This window comes from Austrofundulus limnaeus, unplaced genomic scaffold (genome assembly GCF_001266775.1).
Source record: "Austrofundulus limnaeus strain Quisiro unplaced genomic scaffold, Austrofundulus_limnaeus-1.0 Scaffold19, whole genome shotgun sequence".
NCBI lineage: Eukaryota > Metazoa > Chordata > Actinopteri > Cyprinodontiformes > Rivulidae > Austrofundulus > Austrofundulus limnaeus.
Window position 1 is genome coordinate 1,097,991 of NW_013952421.1, and position 17,895 is coordinate 1,115,885.

The following is a 17,895-nucleotide window of genomic DNA, read 5'->3' on the forward strand; positions in this document are numbered from 1 at the left end:
CACACACACACACACACACACACACACACACACACACACACACACGTATACATGTATATAAACCAGACATGGGCAACTTAAATGATGGAAGGGGGCCACAATTTTTTGTCGAAATTAGCAGAGAGCCATATAGCTCTGCACATATATTTATGTGTGTGCATGTGTTTATTAAACCAGCACACAGTGCAGTAACTTAATATATATAATGCTCAAATGCATGTATAACAGCTGTACTCTTGTTTAATAAATATGAATACAATACAACAAAAAATAAACACTTACTTTAGCGAGCTGGAGTGCAATGTCATAAGGCTCCTGGGTGGTTGTGGTTCTGGTAAAAAGTAACTTGCGAGTATTTACGACTTCAGTAAACTTCTCATATTTAGCTTTGTGCAACGTGCGACCTATATTAAAATCCTTCATGGCAAACTAAATACATAGGTTTGCCTTATAATTCTTTGAACAGGTACTTCCCATTTTACATGAAACATTCAATTTTAGCTGTCCAATTTTCTTTCCTCCGTTCTTAGCCATGGCTAAACGTCTGGTAGAGAAGCTGTGTGCACTAGGTGGTGTCTGTGTTGGAGGCACCGTCTAACTTTGTTGTTGCAACCAATTCAGTGCAACTGAGACACTGCTATACATTTTTGTAATTAGTGCTGCTCTATTTTTTAAATTTTTTTTTAGAAAAACAATTAACTCCACTGGCGGCCCAGAAGGATGTAAAACCACCAGCTGAATGTGGCCAGCGGGCCACCAGTTGCCCATTCAGTACACCCACAATGGTATCACCAGAGTAAAGAATATCTACATTTGTTAGGCCAAATGTAGATTAGAAAATCAAAATTACACACCAGGTTGCTTTATGATTTCACATTGTAAACGTGGAGATAAAAGTAGGAAGTGTTCAAAATGACTCTTTGATATAAGCTCTGAGCTCAAACTCTTCAAGTGGTTTGAACTTTAAGCATATGTTGCTGCTTATGAACAGAATCTGCTAAAAAGTTCTCTGAAAGCCAAGAATTTTTCCCAGACTTAATAAGGTTATTGATACACGACTTCCTTGCAGCAGTTCCTCCGTATTAAACCCTTGAATCAAGCGCATACATACAGCCTGTGCTTGTGCTACAGCTGCTCATGTTTACCATCCTCCACCTCGGGCTCTTTCCACTGAGAGAAGGATCCTGGCTTGGGTGCAGCGCTGCAAATCCCACCTGGATGTGGCATTTGTAATAAACAGCCTCGAGGCGTAGCTGCCACACTTTGCTTTTTTACTCCCAGCGCTCCTCGAGCCCCTTCAGCGCCACCATATAGGTTCTCCAAACAGACTCTAATTTGTCTCTTGATTAGCGGCTTTTAAACTGTAGTTTGTTGTTTCCAAAGTCACCATATATGGTCCTTTTTTCCCTCCCGTCTACTTGTTTTACACACACATAAACTGACTTTTCATTGCTGTAAAAGTACATGAGGGAGGAATATAGTTATTCGGGGAATTATCTGCCTCACTGGTGCCATATCTCATCCCGCGCTTTAGTGCCAAATGGTCGTGTTTCCATAGAGCCTGCCTCTGTTTACTATGACGTGTGATGGCAGGGCCTTTTCTGCTACAGAGGGACTTACTGCACAGCAGTGGAGGGTATTTCAGTCCCCGTTTGGAGTTTTGGGGCTTACTTCTGCAGCGCTCTGTACTTCTCCCACCTGTTCTCCTCCCTGTTCCTTCGACCGGGCGCCTGCGTGGCTGTGCGCCGGTGCTCCCAGCCCTGTTCTTGGACAGGCAAAGCTAATTGAAATGGAAGGCTGCTCTCTGCTGATCAGGTCTGACAGCGGTGTCTTGCCAGGGGTTGGTGTGCCACCCCACGCTGAGAGTTTTCACAGGAAAATAACAGCACTGTTGTGAAAAGAGCGCGCGCGCACACACACACACACACACACACACACAACCAGCGCCACAACTAGCCAGGCAGCTCGCCAAAAGGAACCAGATGAATTTTGTGCACAGAAGAACGAGGGGAAACCCACTTTGTGTGCTTTGTAACTTCAGGGGAAAAGAGCTAAAAAAGCATTTAGTGGAACTTCAATAGACTTTCTTTTCTTCCAGTCAGGATTTGTATGAAACTAAATCACACAAGTAAACACATCAACACATGATTAAGTCAGATTAGGGGTGTTTGGTCTTTCATTTGTACTACGTTTTGACTATTATAAGATAATAAGTCTACTAATTTTGTGCAACACTTTAAGATAATTTCAAAATTCTCTACATAAAAAAAGTATATTCCCTGTGTGTTTGAAATTTTATTCCTAACTGTATTTAAATGCAGCATGTACTTGTGAAGCAGTAAAAGCATTTCTTTTATGGGCAAATTTTTCATTACTGGTCCTGATCCAGGATGGCAGCAGTTTTCTTTCCACAACCACCAGACTACTGGACAAGAACTGATTCACACACATAGAATATTTATTTATTAACTATTATTATTATCACATCCCTAGCATTCAGCCAGTTTAATGATTTGAAAGAAAAACTTTTTAATAATTGCTAGCTGAATATTTTGTTGTTATACTGTTGTGCTGCATTATTATTGCTGTTGTAACCTTAGTTTAGCTTTTTTTTTTGGTTTAAGCCTCTGCCTAAGTTTATCTTAATTATTTTAATTTATATTCAGTTGTATGTTTAGTTATGTTCTGTCTTTTGCCTGTAGCACCATGAGATACATGTTTCATCTCACTCTATATACTGTATGTATGTATATTGTGAAATAATAAATTTGATTTGGACTTGATCTATTATGACAAAAGTCATCATTTTCCGTGTGAATTGTCTCTCAAAACACAAATTGATCGCCTCAGCCCTGCGGATCATTTCCCCTTGCTTCTGATCCTTCTTGGCAGCTCCTTTTCCACTTTTGCGATGTGTCTTGGTCCGCTCGCAGGTCCATCTCGCCGCCCGTATCAGAGGTGCCACCGTTCAACGTGACTTGATGCACCAGGACAGGTTGGGAGCCCTCAGCAGGCCCACAAAGGACAGCTGTGATTACGGCTGACAATAATTTATGGTCCCCTCGGATTGAAAAGAGCCGGAGAAGGCAGGAAGGACTGGTGTGGAGTCAAGGCACCACCTTAAGATATAAAACTGAGGCCGCAGCTGCTGTCAGACGCAGGACTCCTGCCAAGCTCTGCAGGCCGTCTGCCCATCCAGACAAACACAGCTCGTGCTTTTTAATCCCTTTCGTCTATTTCCCTTTTGCCTTTTCTTTGCCCCCAGTCTCTTTATTGTCTCTCTTTAAAAATTGTTACACTTTGTTCTGTGATTTTTTTAAGTTTCTTTACAATATTACAAAAAATAATAATAATGATTTAAACACAAACTTTTAACCAAATGTTAAAGAATGCACAGATGCGGGATAAAACCCCATAAATGAAATGAAATGCAGCGGATTGCTGCGCACAATTATAGGGGCAGAATAAAAGAGGAAGAAGTACTTATCCACTCTCCGTGATCAGGTGTCTTCACTCGGAGCTTTTCCAGCCCTGAGATTACCCCACTAATCCTAACAATAGCTCCGTGCAGCTGGTTTGAACAACTAACTGCACCATTGTTTATGTTGTCATCCCTGCTGGATCGGACTCAGGAGGAGTAACCATTTTAGTGGATTTGCATTTACTATTTCAGTGCCTCATCTAGGGATGAGGACCCCTTCCTCTGAAGTGATGTATGCTGTGGGTATTATGCTCTATTTCTAAAAGAGGTAACCGATGAGAAGGGTTAGAAAAGCTCTAGTGGATATAAAAGTGAAATTAAACAATTCCCAGATTGAATTGGAAAAAGATTACAATGGAACCAAACATATTAAATATTAAGTAAATTGTTCCTGACTTGGTATGGACAATACACATACTATACATACTACTACAGTCTTAAACATCATTTTAAAGTGCTCAGATTTTACCAAACAAAACATGATTATTATCAGTTTTAAAGCAGGACACACCCGTGTTACATTCATTCTTTCTACAAGTCTGTTGTAAACGTGCCTAAAAATAAAACTTCAGCCTGAGAATTAAACGCTTCCTGTCAAAACACAATGGTTTATAATCCATTTTGGGGAAGCTGGTGTCCATCTCCAGCAGTCACTGTGTGAGAGGCGGGGTTACACCCTGGCCGGGCCAAAAGTCCATCATAGAGCCACTTAGAAACAAGCATTTATTCTTTTTATTCACATCCAGGGACAATTTAGAGTTACCAATTAACCTAACATCCATGTTGGTTTTTAGTCTGTGAGGGGAGTGCCTGGAGAAAACCTATGCGGGTACAGGGAGAACGTCATAAAACAGATTAACTGAAATATTTCGGTTTGTCTTCTCTGCTTTAAAAACTGGGAATGAGCTCATACATGAATAAAGATTTATGCATCAGTTTGTAAAATGAAAGTGTCATCAGGTGAAAGGAACACTATCAGTTAAAATTTCTTAATATAAAAAGCATCACATGACATTATGAAAAAGGTTGTTGTGCACGCCACAACCACAGTATACTCTTTTTTGTTGTTAATAACTGTTGTTTGATTACCTTCACTTCCTATTTTATTTTGTGGAGTCAGTCTTTTGTCTGTTTTGGGTCGCTTGTTTGACGCATTTAGTTTTGTTTTATGATCAGCACACTTGTTGTGTATGTTCATCATCTCCTTGTAGTATGCATGAATTCCTAGTTTACTTTTGTGCATTGTCAGATCTATTTGCGTTATTACTAAATGAATGTAATTCCTTTTATTAAAAAGCTAAATATATAGGACATGATATAAATAAAGAAAATCATGATTAATGTTGTATCAAATCCCTATCAAACTCTATAGATTATATTTCAAATAATAAATAAATAAATAAATCAGGATATATTTACAACTTTTTCTGTTCAAACAATTAATTCTTTCCCCTGTTTAACTCTTTATGTCATTATATATAATTATCCATATTAAATGAAGACTATTATTGTGTTGTTAATGTTGTTAGTACCCCAGTTTACCTGTGTTGAGTTTAGTCTTTCAACTTTACCTAAAGTCTAGTCTAAAATGTGAAGTAAAATATAAAAAGTGTTTTTAAAAAATGTCACTGCTTTTTAAAATTCTATATGTTCACCTTTTGATCCCAACGTTGCCTTGTTGCAAATTATGTTGCGGCTAGGAATAAAACCAGAATCTAGTCCCAAACTTGAAATGAACTTTTCGCATCGCACAAAACATGCACACAGAAAAAAAACCCACTTAAAAAATTATTAATAAAAAAATGTAGGCATCGATTTAGCCATCACAAAACTCTTGTAATGCATATACATGTCAAATAAAGGAACACTCCTCAAACAAAACTCATGCGCTTGGTATGCTAAATGGTGCAAAGTTTCTCATAAATTATAGATAATATCCATTACAATATCTGAGACAAAAAAAGCAGAGATTCAAAAACTGAAACTTGACATTTATGCCAAAGCAGCCGTCATATTTTTTTATCTAACAGGATAGTTGTTACCGTTTGCTTGATGTTTTATTGCTCTCAGAAGACAGATACCATCAGCCTCGCTGTATTGTTTTCTCTCACATCTCCTCCCCCCGCATCGCCCTTCGCCACCATCTTTGCTCACGCTCTACCACCTGCACGCACTCACATGCGCGCATACTTCCATGACATAAAAAGACTGCTTTCTGATGAATAAATTTGTATATTTTAGAACCTATCCCCATTTCTGCAAGTATCCTCCAGAGGCCCTGGCTTCTTCTCTCCTGAGTTCCCCTGCAACCCAGTGGAGTCATTAGTCTGCTTGCTGTGTTGAACTCTTTAATCATCTGTGTGTTACATAAAAAGAGGACTATTCCTCAGTGACACACAACGGCATGCTCAGCTTGGTCGGGGCTTGCTTTGATGTGGATAGGCTGTTGTGTTGTGTCTATAGGCTTCTTCAGACTCAGTTTTTTCCATTTCTACGTGGATGTCAGTCTTCCTCTTGAAATGAAGATGTGACACTGGTTGTGTCGTTTGCTGCGTCGTGCACCCGTATACAGTGTACTTCCAAGTTTGTTACTGTGCCTACAGTTCCTGCAGCATGTTTTTTTCTTGTGAGGTGAACACATGAGTTGCGAAGCACGCTTCTAATTATCGCCCACCGCCAAAGGCAAAAGGTGATCATGTTTTTGCGCGTGTACGTGCCTGTGTGCGTGTTTGTTTGTAGTGCCAGCAAAGTGTCACTTGAACCAGTGGATGGATTTTTATAAAACTCTCAGACAGTAATCTTTGGCTGCTCCGGCTGTTTATCCCAGTTCAAGATGGCCACCACAATGAAACGACCTTAGCAAACTTTAAAATGGCTTTAACTCAACAAATTTGACAGATAATAAGCTAACGTTCGGTGTGTTGGTAGCTGAGAGTTGTCTGGCCTTCATAGACCTGTTTTTAAAACTTTGCCTTTATATTTTATTTTGGAGTCAACTTTTGTCTTCTAGCAAATTATCTCATGAACCACTGGACTGATATTGGTGAAAATCTCAGAAAATAACTAATGGATTATCACCTACAATTGATTAACTTTTGGATTCCATCACAACCAAGTGACTTTAGAAAACACAAAAACTGCTATAAGTTGGTCAATTTTAAGGCTCTGTCACAATAGGCAACTTATGCCAAATTATGAACATTTTAAAGACATCTGCATTGAAGATGGAATAGAAAAAAAATCTACAGGAAGCTACTTTTCGGCGTTTACATAATGTAATTTGAACAAATTGATCAAATATATAACTTTTATTAGTAACTTAGACATAAAAAATGCTTCATAAGTTGGCATAAGTTGTCTAGTGTGACAGGGCCTTAACACATATTAAGCTAAAATTTGGTGTTTGTAGCTGAGCATCATCACTAATGTTCTAAGCTTTACACTTTTGTTTAAAACGATGTCGACGAATGGTGTCAGCGTTGTCTTTCTGCTGGCTAAATATTTTATGAACAAGTGGTCTTACAACATACAACTATAACTAACTTTGAAGTTAACCCACTCAAGATGGCCGCTACAGCTGATCAAACTTGGCCAACATAAAAACGAACAGTTTTACAGATTTTGACATTGAGCTAAATTTGGTGTGATAGTCGCAGAGAGTTATCCTCAACATGTACTCCAAGCATCCTGAGAGTTTGCAGTGCATGAGACTGCACATTACATCATTGGCAAGGTTGGATCAAAATAACTATTGAACAACAACAACATCTTCTTTGTCTTTGTGTACACTGTTCACATGGAAACGCATGCAGGCAAGTACACGCAGTACTCGTGGCACCGGTATCCCAAAGGCACAGAAGCAGGCGCCTAAACTGCCATTGTATCAGGTTGCGGGTCTTTTTGACACAATGGTGAGGAGCTGCCGAGGGGCTCCACCTGAGAGGGCAGAACAATGGAGCCGCAGTGCAGACGGAGCAGCAGAGGGCACCGTGAGCCGATCCGTCAGCCTGGCAGAGCTGCGCTGACCCACTCCGGGCTAAGACCTGCTCCTTTTTGCGCATACAAAGGAGGGTCGGGAGGTCAAGAGCACACAGAAATTTGTGGGGAATTCCCAGCATGCCATAATAAAATGGAGCCCTCTATTTTGGTAAGTGTAAGAACGGGACGCAGTCCGGTTACACCCAGAATACATCATGACTTTCAGCCATTTTTACAGTGAAGTCACGGCGGTCGGTCAGCATGCAGCTGGAGATAATTCAGTTACGGGTCAGTGGCCACTGCTCATTAAAGAAAATAGCTCAACTGTCTGACAGCTCGTCTTGGACCTCGAAGTCGTCGCTGGGTTCCTTTTTTTGTGGTTTCAGAGTGCTGTATGCCTTTTTCTAAAGAGGCAAAAATGTTTTCAATATGGGTCGCTCTCGGAATTTTTATCCGAACAATGTTAAAATATTGTGGCGATGATACGAATATGCAGTTCAGTGGAAAAATAGGCCCGTGACATCCCATAAAGTTTAATAGGATTGAGCTCCAAAAAGAAAAACAAATAAGGCTTTAAACTAATGTAGCTGAGAGTTCATTCAAAACAGGAAACTTTCATTCTTTTTTTGTTTTGTTTTGTTTTTTTGTGGGTCATTAAGACACATGTACTTTGCCTTCATATGTTCGCTCTTTGGTTAGGGTTGTGTGCAAACTGAGGTCCCAAAGACTGCTGCCCTCAGAGCTGAAACTACAAGAAGTGGTGGGGGTGGGGGTGGGGGGGAGCGCAAGGGGCACGCGAAAGCCAGATTTTATAAAAGCTCTTAATAAGGCACAGTATGATACATAAGCCTGCAGGCGGTAAAGCTCTGTGTGCAAACACTTGAACCGCTCGTGGGATAGGCCAATCTGTGTGTGGAGCAGCGGACGGCCTAACAACTCTGTTATTTCACACACGACCCTGTTTGGCCCCTCTGATAGTCTTAATTTGGGAGCCGAATTTGATATAGCACGGCAAATATTTGCCTGGGCACATTAACTCTGTTTACCTGCCATGTTACGATAAACAAACCGCAATGTTGTACCGACTGTAATAAAATGTTAAACAGTGCGTGCAATTATGTACTTCACGTGCTCGCCTTCAGACACTGAAAGCGAGCTCTGTGGACCCGAGCTCTGTTTTGACAGATCGTTATTACCCTTCCTGGCCACCTATAGGGTCACAGTCAGAAATGAACTGTTTATGAGATGCATAGGGTTGATTGCAAATTTTAGGCCACATGTCAATCCAGAGAAAATACTAATTTTGACATATTTTATTCTTGGTTTGGAGTAGAAAAATCATAATTAAATGCATGGTAAAAGCAACAGCCTCCACATTTTTAATGTCAAAGTGAGGCAAAAGCAAAACTAATCTTTTTCTGTAAAAACCATAGTTCATATCTTATAAACTGCAATTTTTTTAAACTTTAGACAGTTAACATCTTACTTGTTGTACACAGCTGTTTGAACACTTTAGAACAAAGTGACATTTACTTTGATCAAATTAATGCTGAAATAACCAGATTATGAGAAAGTAACAACAGTGTAATGTTATAAAATATTGTTAGCGTAAAACCATGTTAGATTTCTGAAACTAGAGTTGTTTTAGGATGAAAGCAACTCACTTTAATCTTTAGTCCCTACTGAGACTAGCCATTAGCTCTTCAATCCCATCCAAATTAAACTCTGTTTCTTCAAACTGAGGTCATTCAGGCAATATCTACAACAAGCAAGATATTTATTATTCATAAGCAAGCCACAAAACCCAAATGAAAATTTCACTCACATTTCCAGTCATAGACTTGAAGTAAATTCATTTTGCAAAAAATTGCTTTGATAAATTTTTTATCATGAAAATATCTTAGATTTTTGTTCTCTTTTCTTTTTGTCATATAAAATTGTGTTTCATAGTTTGTGGATTTTATAATGAAATTGAACTATTAGTACCGTAGTTTGTGGTAATCCCTGTAACTTCACAGAAACAGGAGGACAATTTTTTTTCTATCTTTTTTGCTGTTCCATGAGCTTTCAAGCTAAATTCTGAAGAACAATATTATTTATTAATTTTGTACCATAAGTATTAACATAAAAACATTAAAACCCATGACACAGTACAGTACGTGACCCATGTTCTGTGCCCTCGCTCCAGTAGATCTACACCTTCAAACAGTACTGTGTGATGTATAGCTGCTACTTCTTTAGCTCTCGTGTGTTTTTGATTCTTACTGCGTTAAGGATGCTGATGATGCTGTAGGCCTTTTCTCGACCACATCCAGTATTTGCTGTTTTTCACGATTCACAGGTACTCTAAGAATGTAATGAACTTCACTCAGGGGCTTTGGCCCCAGTTGAAATCTGATTGGCCCCCTGAAGTGCCACCGTCTTGTCACTCATCTGTTATTTGCCTGAGAGCGATGATGGTGGATGCAGTTCCATGTTCAAACACCAGTGGCGCTAATGAGTCTAATGGGAAAGTCCAGCATGAATGAAGCTGACAGATGTCTTCTCCTCTTTTTTTAAGAATCAGGATTTATTTAGAGTATGTTATCTATGTATTGTAAAAACGTATGTCAAATTATTAAGGAAAATTTACTGTGCAAACTCTTAAAAATAACATTACAAGTGTTTGAACATGTGTGACTCGTTGCCAAAACTGTGGATTTGTGTGCAAGGATGTTGAACAAATATTTGGCCCCTCTATGAATATTGTGGGCCCCTTGATGGCCCCTTACTCAGAAAACTCCTAGCTCCACCACTGGCTTCACGGTATGGTTTATTTTCTATATGAAACATACCTTATGGTCACTTTCTGGTAATTATTTACAGGAAGAGTATTTTTTCAGTCAAGTTCTGATGGACTTTCCCCTCAAACACAATATACATAAAAAACAAACATGAGTTTTACCATAAGAGTGTGTCAGGAGTTAGGGCAGTGACATCAGTAATGCTTTGCTGCAATGCAAGTTCAAGTCAAAAATCAGCTCCATTATCCTCAAGGAAGATTCCATCCTTCCCCTGCTGTGATTAATTTCCTCCAACTCCATTGCAAAAAGGTAAGTGTGTGCAATCAGTAGAAAGTGGGACAGTCAGCTGCATTTGGATTATAAGTCAACATGCTTTTAGCTACCTGCTGAATCAGCGGTTTCCTCGTAGGGACAGTGAATGATCTTAATCCTGTATATCCAGGTAACCTTCTCTGCAGGAGGAGGCGTACAAGAGAACTGCAGCTGGGGGTCTTCTCCGTTCGCAGGCATTGGCTTTAACATCTGTAAAACTGTAAACATAATGAAAAAGAGGTCTTGTTTTAGTGTTGCAGCTCCACACGCCTCTGTGGGGACGTGCAGTTTTAGAGAACACAGGCAGTTTTTCATACTTTGTTATAGTTATTCTGAAGTAAGCTTTTCTCCGGATGGTGACAGCTTGCAGCATCAGTATGAGAGGAGGGAAAAGACAAAGCACTCTGTGCTCTGAGGCTGTGTGTGATTAATGGCAGAGGTGTGTGTTGCAGTGGGCACCCTTACAGGAGCTGCAGATCAGTCTTTCTGTAAGACAAATCTGACACTCACCGACTCACTGACTCACCTGCTACCCCCCTCCACACCATCAAACCCTCAGCTCCTTGCCGCCGAGTGCACCCGGCACGCCGCCGCGCTCATAAATCACCCCAAACAAAGCATGTTTAATCTGTGACAAGCAGGCCTGACGCGCAAATTTATTACCTGTTGTCGGCGAAGCTGCATGTGTCCCGACGAGTCAAGCCTCTATTTACCTTTGTGGAACCGGCAAGAATCTGGGGAGACAAAGTGTGCAACAAAGAAAGCAAATGATGGCGACGTCTTTCACTGGAATCCTGGAGACAAAGCCTCGCTTTACTCCACCGTCTTACTGCCTTTTCATGGCGGATGACATGCTTGTGTGACTTTCTCGACTGCACATGCCAAAAGATTTGGGGATTTTTTTTCTCTCTGTTTTCTTGTACATTTGTACAACATGAATACCAAATTACATCTTAAGGATTAGAGGTGGATAGCTATTCTGTGCCCAGGGTGAGTCATAATACTCACTCAGAACCGAGCACCGTAACTACAACTACTGTTTGGAGTTGTTTTTTACAAATCAACTCAAAGAGCATAATGAGGGTTTACATAACTGCACTTTCTTTTCACAGGGTGCGGTGCATTTGAACTAAATCTGCAAAAGTAATAACCACAAACAATAATAAAAAATAACAATTACAATATAAAAAGCTTTTAAACAAGGCAACAAAAAAACTCCAGTCGTAGAACCTTTGGCAACATCAAAACTTGTAAGTTTCTTGTAACATTTTTAATTTGCTCCTGCACCTGCTTTCTGCCACTGATGTGGTGTCAAGATCTTTCAACTCTACAAAAGTACTGAGTACAGTTTCAAAATCTACTTAAAAATGTCTACAAATGACTTGATGCGTCCTCTGTACCCAGTCAAAAGCACGCCACTGTGCAATATTTTTAACTCATGCTGCTATAAACGGTGTGCAATAATGTAATCGCTTCTGTGTGCTTTTCTGTCTGTCTGTTAGCAAAATATCTCTCTACCATTACAGTAATTTGAATGAAACTCTCAGGGAGTAATCATTGAAGCAACATCTACAATTGTTTACATTTTTGAGTCAACACAATTCAAGATGGCTGCCGCAGCTAATTAACCTTTGCCAACACAAACATGTCTACAACTCTGTCAGTTTTACAGATGTTGAGCTAAAATCTGGTGTGGTCACAGCTGAGAGTCATCCTCATCATATTTTCTGAAGACTAAAAGCTTGCATAGAAACTTTATTTATTTTTAACTGGTGGGGTAAACTCTGACTTTATATTAGCAAAATATCTCATGAAACACTGACTGGATTTTATTGAAGCTCTAAGAAAATACTCATTTGTGTTACAACTACAACTGATTAACATTTGGGATCAACCTGATTCAAGATGGCTGCCACAGTCAAACTCACACACACAGAAATGTCTATAACTTTGCCAGTTTTATAGATAATGAGCTAAATTTTGATGTGATAGTAGCTGATATCTATCCCCAGCATATGAGTTGAGAGTTAATTGATCATTCAAGATCTTTAATTAAAACCTTAACATGCAAAACTGCAGGGAAAATGGATTTGAGCAATATAATATTCTCTTCTGTGGCTTTTAAGAGTACAAACACTCAAACTGCTCCCAAATAAGCTTGAGGTAAAATTTAACCCCAAAAAAGAAAAAATATATATAAATGTGGGTTTGCAAGCTTGCAAATCATCACAAAACTTTATTTTTCTGTTACAAATTTATGATGAATAAAATACAAGTAAGTGCTCTTAGTTATTTTTAATCTAAAATAAGGCAAAAGTTAACAATAATTATAAGTAGGGTCATGGTTGTAACTTAGTGGATACATTTTTTTGAAAAATGTAAAAAAAAAACTTACTGCAGACTTAAATATATTTTGCTTTGCCAAACAAACTGAACCTGACAAATTGAATTGACGTGATTTAGTATGTCAGTGTAACCGCATGCAAAAGGAATTGGTTGAAAGGCAAAAAGGAAAAAAAATCAGAGTGGTTTCTCCCACACGTGTCTTTTCACAGACTTTCTTGATGCAGGCTGTCCTCAACATGTCTTCACTGTGAATGGTGGGAATGAGAAGTGATGGCACCTGCTCACTGACATCGGCAATGCCAGAAACTCACACGTACACCGACACATTCAGACACATTTTTGCATATGATGCAATCAACATGTCAGGGGATCTGTGAAATTAGCCAACAGTGAAATGCCTAGGACACAAAACAATGGTGTAGTCTCACTAATCAGACAGAATCCCACTGAAAACCAGACAAATGGTTCTGAATCTGGAATTTTAATTAATTAATTAATTAATTAATTTTTTTGTGCTCTGGTAAAGATCAACTAAAATGTCAAAATTTTTGACAGGATGGATATATTTGTAAGTTTAAAACTTGCTAATCTCACCAGGCAACTTATGACACAGTACATAATTAAAGTCATTACAGGTGATTAATTAAACCACAGTTGAAATTAGGTAGAAAATGGAAAATGGTAAGAGCAGTTTAATTCCTGATAATGCTTAATTTTTAATAAGCTCACTTTGATGGGAACGCCACTTTATAAATGGAACTATATAGATTCATGTGAACACTGGAGATAATTAAAGAACTTTTGCCATTATCCGAATCTCGATACATCTGACATCTGCTGGAGGGAGGGAGGGAGGGTGGGTGGTGGTGGTGGGGTAGAAGAGCAAACATAACAGGATGAATGTTAAAGTGACTTCCCCTCGTAGTTGATAAGCTTGGAGTAGTGTGATAAACAGAGAGGAATACATTAAGAAACCCAGGAGACGGGTAATCTCAAGAGGGATCATCATCAGCTCGTCATAAGGACTCTGCGATGTCGTCGTTCTCTGCCTCGGGAGGAGCAAAAACTCAACAAAACCTACTGCTGTGTCAAAGGTTTTACAGGAGAGTGATCCAACAAGAGAAGATGATCACAAAACTCAAGCAATTACATGTTGTAGCTATAGAATTAAACCAATAGCACACATACCCTAAGCCTGTTTGATTGAAATTTTTACTGATGTTGACCGGCTACTTTTCTGTTGACCCATATTCACTGGGGAATACTTATCTGCTCCCTTTTCCCCAGGAAACCTAGAGCATTTTGAGCGTCACTCCTTCACATTAACACTTGTGTGCTATTTGGAGTCTGGAGGCCTTGGTTACTTTAATTACAGCGGGTGATGAGAGAAGACTTTCAGGCTATGACTCGAAGGGGTATTTTTAGATTTCGATCTTGATTATCTAACCCAGGGTTGGGCTTTCCCCTCCCCCTTCTTAGTTAAAGAAATAATAAAAAAGAAATTACAGGCACAGAACAGTATCCTTGTCTATAGTCACACACGTGTTTTATTTTATTTTGCTCGTATCAAACTTTATAAATAATTATATTGTTAATTCATTGACATTTGACTGTGAGTGAAAAAAAATGAGCAAAGTTTGATTAGGGAAGAAATGTTGGAAGACATTTTCAATGCCCTTTCTACCTTCTTTTTTTCAGTTAAGTTTGTAGAATTCACAGGCTTGGTCAAAACACATGTCAAATGTCCTGCCATGCTGGACAACCAGTTCTACCAGTCTAACCACTAGCCATCAACCTAAGAGAGAAAGATGGAAGCCACATTTGGAATTAAATTAATTTACTCTGTGTTTTCATTCGCCTCAAGATTCATTCATAAAACAAACGTTTTATTATTTTTATTGTTATTATTTTATTTGAGGACTCTGATTAAGAAGGTCCAAATGCTGCTTCTACAGTTCTTGGGCCATATTTTGTAATCACTGCTGAGGTTAATTCTGATTCTAATACAAAGTTCTATCACCTTCATATTCATCTTGTGCCACTTATTAGTCAGGTTGCAGAGGTAACAAGCTCACTTTGTGCTTTTTGCTTTGAAGCCATTAATTGAAAGCCTTCAACCTCTTTTTCTGTTGAATTTTGACAAAATCAACCAGCTCTTGGATGCATCCCTCAAAACCTACCAGTTTTTCATTTGCCAGAAGCAGACATCTTGAGAGTACCACTGCAACACCTAAAATCACCAAAAGTTTTTTTAAACAGAGAGGATGCAAAATCCTTCCAGTGAGTCCTGGATACTCCCCAGGGTCTCCTACCAGTGACACGTGCCTGCACATTTCTAAAGAGGGGGTGCCCAGGAGGCGTCCTAATCAGATGCCCCAACCATCTCAACTGACCCTTTTCCACGCAGAGAAGCAGCGGCTCTACTCCAAGTTCCTGCCAAACGACGAAGCTCCTCACCCTATCTGTACCAAGTCTGGCCACCCTACGATTTCGCCTACTTGTATCCAGGATCTTGCTCTTTCGATCATCATCCACCCCATAGATGAAGGTTGGAACATGGACAGACCAGTAAATTAAGAGCGTTGACTTTCGACTCAGCTCTTTCTTCACCATGACTGCCTTCATTACTGAGGACGAGATCCCAATCCCATCACTCAAGACAAGACATACAGATACTTCAACTACTCTACCTGGGGCAAAGACCCCACCCCCAAGTCCTAACCCAGAGGGGGTACTCCAATCTATTGCCTCATTATAACTAAACCCATTAAACAATAGGTTAACATAATAAATAATTAACCTACTACAAATAAATCAGTCAATGCTAAGTTTTAAAACATTTCTGGATCTATAACACTTTGGCATTCTTTGTCTAACTTTTCGTGTTAGATGTCTGAGTTGTCTAAAAAGTCAGGAGATGCAAATGTGTTTGTTGTCAGTGTTTATTAAATGACTGAATGTGTGGCGTGTAGCAGATTGCAGTTAGCGGTGGGGGTCTGCTGAGGGGTGTGGAGAGGTTTTCAGTTACAATCTTATAATGAGCCTTGGATATTGAATTCATAGCAAACTGTATATTGAGAAATTCACCTAACTACTAAAAACATGTTTGTGTTTGCTCAATTACTAATAAACATAATTTCACCCCCTCTTCTACTATGAAATCACAGATCAAACCTGACTTGTATATTCTAAAATAAAACTAGCTGCATGCACTTTTTAATTGGAAAGAAAGAGCGTCTGGGTCTATTTGCGGTCTGGTGCAACGTTGGAAATGCCAGCTGTCGGCTCGGCATTAAAGCCAGACTGGAACAAACCATTTTTTGGCACATCCCTGCAGCTGGTTGAAATATGCTACATGCCTTACTGTGTCATACACTGCAGATTATCTTAATTTAAATGGATTAACATAGCTCAGACAAAAACTTGGTAAATATAAAAAAAACTACTTAATTTTATAAAGCAGTCTTTATTAAAGCCTCAGAGATGAACTTCGAAACTTTTCTCTAAAAGCTGTCCATGTGCTGCTGAAAACTGATCTGAGCGAAGAATCCCTAACACCTTCTGCAGCGATGACTGACAGCTGCGTCTGATCCGAAGAGCCCCGAGCCAAGCCCCATCACATAACGCATGCCCGACATGTCTGTGTCCATCACGGGTCCCTCTCTTCAAACTGCTCCCCCCTTTTGCTCCCTGCCCATAGAGAAAAGCCAAGAGGACGCGAGCAGGAACAGGGTGTAAAGACGGGCCTTGCAGGGCTCGAGGGGGACACATCCAAAGCCAGCTGGTCTGGCTTTGAAGGAACTCAATGGACGGAGGAACACAAAGGCAGCAAAAAGAAGAAGAAAGATTGTAGAGCAAACTGAAAGAGGAGAGAAAGAAGGTCACATGCAGGAGGGAAGGTGAACGTTGGAAGCAGCTGGTTCTGTGAAGGTGTTTGTGGGACAACAGGTAAGACATGTTTATAAGAGAGAAAGTTTTGATTTTTATGTTTAGGGCGATGTTGATTTTGATGTTTTCTTGCGACATTGTTTACAAATTTAAACTTTAAAATAACTATGTGGCTTTTAAAAATATTCCTACCAAAACAGCATCTTTATTGTATGCTCAGGTAAAACATGGTATAAATAACTGCACTTTTTTTAGGGGAAGAGGTCAAATAAATGGCAGAAAACCCCGCCCCACCAACTTTCCACTTTCCTCCAAGCAGGTTCACAAGCAGGGCATAGTGGGTCTCATAGGTTAACCACAGTTTCAGTTCCTAGGAAGCCATGCTAAGTTCTCTTCATCAATCCCTGCCACTATACACCACAGACGCCTGTGACTAAAAGGTAAAGAGAAGCAAGTCGTGCCGTGCATTTGCACGACAGAGCAGACCGCTGTTCAGCTGAGGCAGTAAGATGATGCAGTCCTTTAAAACAGAGGCAGAAAAACAAAACTCTCGTTCAATAGGAGGGCTTACTGGTAATAAAACAGTATGATCAGCCAAATCTAGAGTGGAAAATTAAGCACAAGAGTGGATCATATAAAGTTAGGAACATAATAAGCATGCCCCTGTATCTAGGTGGCTATGTCCACAATAAGCTGTGAATCTGAGTCTGGTTTCAAGAGCAGAGGTGCCTCCAGAAAGTTTTTAATAGGGTGGTCAGATGGGGACCACTGGGGTGGAACACCAAGCACAAAAACCCAATTTGAAGAATTTTATTATGTTGTTTTCACATGTAAGTTTTTTAAAAGTGTAACTTACCCCCCTGTGAAAGGATAACTCCGCCCTCAACGCAAATTTGAAAAATGCACAAAGTGGAGACTCTGAGGGGAGGGGAGGAGAGGGTGGGGGGCGGAGGTGTGGCCAGGACGAGAGAACGTGACAGCTAGCATTAGCATAATTGATGCAGCATGGAAAGTGACCACAGTATCGCAGATAGTTACATCTCTGAACGTCTGAGGTGGAGGATTTTCACCCCACACCAGCCTCGGACAGAGGAGGAGCAGCGCTCC

At 39.8% G+C, this 17,895-nt stretch overlaps 1 protein-coding gene and 1 long non-coding RNA gene across 8 annotated transcripts in view; one reads left to right on the forward strand and one right to left on the reverse strand.

The window, feature by feature from the left end:
- The window catches only part of LOC106514321 (uncharacterized), a 21,731-nt gene that overhangs the window by 1,998 nt on the left and 1,838 nt on the right, over positions 1 to 17,895 (reverse strand). The window contains exons 2-3 of the long non-coding RNA XR_001309878.1: positions 11,218 to 11,288; positions 10,626 to 10,772 (exon numbers count right to left, since the gene is read on the reverse strand). This is a non-coding gene — a long non-coding RNA (uncharacterized LOC106514321). The remainder of the gene's footprint in view (positions 1 to 10,625; positions 10,773 to 11,217; positions 11,289 to 17,895) is intronic.
- The window catches only part of mef2aa (myocyte enhancer factor 2aa), a 67,975-nt gene continuing 66,676 nt past the window's right edge, over positions 16,597 to 17,895 (forward strand). For all 7 annotated transcript variants that reach the window (XM_014003521.1, XM_014003524.1, XM_014003530.1 and 4 more), the window contains exon 1: positions 16,597 to 16,848. The gene's annotated coding sequence lies outside the window, so the exon portion shown is untranslated. The remainder of the gene's footprint in view (positions 16,849 to 17,895) is intronic.